We start from the raw sequence: 1,124 nt of genomic DNA, 5'->3' as shown, positions 1-1,124 counted from the left end.
CATGCCCAAGATCCCGAGAGGAGAATGGAGGAGAAGGGATTGCGGCGTGGCCATCCCCCCTGGGGGGTGATTTCCTGCTTTCTGTCTCTCTGTCTCTCTCTGTCTGTCTGGCGAGCGCATGTACCCTATAGCAAAAAACCTCTCCAAAAAAAAAAAAAAGAAAAAAACACTGGGTGGAAAAAACCACCTGCTAGCATGGTGGTTAAGGCTGGACTCCCACGTGACTGACCATGGTTCAAGTCCAGACCTGGTGGCTTGCTTTCTCTCTCTCTCTTTCTGTCCCACTCTGGTCAAATTAAAATAAATAAATAAAGTAAAATAAAATAATTCTTTAAAAATACAAAAGAAGGGGCCAGCAGTTAGTGTAATAGTTATGTCGCTAGACTCCCATGTAGTCGACCGCGGTTCAAGTCCCGGACCCAGTGCCGGGCGCATGTGCATGTGTGCCCAAGATCCCAAGAGGAGAATAGAGGAGAAGGGATTGCAGCATGACCATCCCCTCTGGGGGGTGATTTCTTACTTTCTGTCTCTCTGTCTCTCTGTCTTTCTGGCAAGCGCACGCGCCCAATAGGAAAAAACCTCTCCCAAAAAAAAGAAAAAGAAAAAAAATACAAAAGAAAAAAATACTGGGCACATGTGCATGCATGCCCAAAATTCTAAGAGGAGAATGAAGAAGATGGGACTGTGGTATGGCCATTTCCCCACCAAGAGAGGGGTGATTTCTCACTCTCTTTCTCTGTCACTCTTCAACATGCACTCTATAGCAAACTACAAATAAGCAAATAAAATGTAAAATGGTGTAACAGTACAGTGATGTCACATGTACATTTAACATAGTTAAGCTCAATTACATAAGGTTAGTGTTAAGTGCAATGTTTTGTAGGTAATTGTGTTCTAAATAGACCCCTGGGAGCCAGCAGATGGCGTAGTGATTACAGCGCTGGACTCCTACGTGGCTGACTGTAGTTGGAGTCTCAGACCTGCTGGCTTGAAACTCACACTGGGCATGTGAGTGCACACCCAAGATCCTGAGAGAAGAAAGGAGGAGAAATGATTGTGTGTGGTATCTGCCCTGGGGTTTGATTTCTCACTTCCCTTCTCAGTATCTCTGTCTCTCTCTTTCC

General features: G+C 45.2%; 1 protein-coding gene across 5 annotated transcripts in view; it reads left to right on the top strand.

The window, feature by feature from the left end:
• Positions 1-1,124, top strand: part of LOC102490250 (lebercilin-like protein) — a 44,036-nt gene that overhangs the window by 25,845 nt on the left and 17,067 nt on the right. The window lies entirely within an intron of this gene.

The sequence above is a fragment of the Tupaia chinensis genome, unplaced genomic scaffold, assembly GCF_000334495.1.
Source record: "Tupaia chinensis unplaced genomic scaffold, TupChi_1.0 Scaffold000574_1, whole genome shotgun sequence".
Lineage (NCBI taxonomy): Eukaryota > Metazoa > Chordata > Mammalia > Scandentia > Tupaiidae > Tupaia > Tupaia belangeri.
The sequence above is the reverse complement of the archived record's forward strand: the minus strand, read 5'-3'. Positions and strand labels throughout refer to the sequence as shown.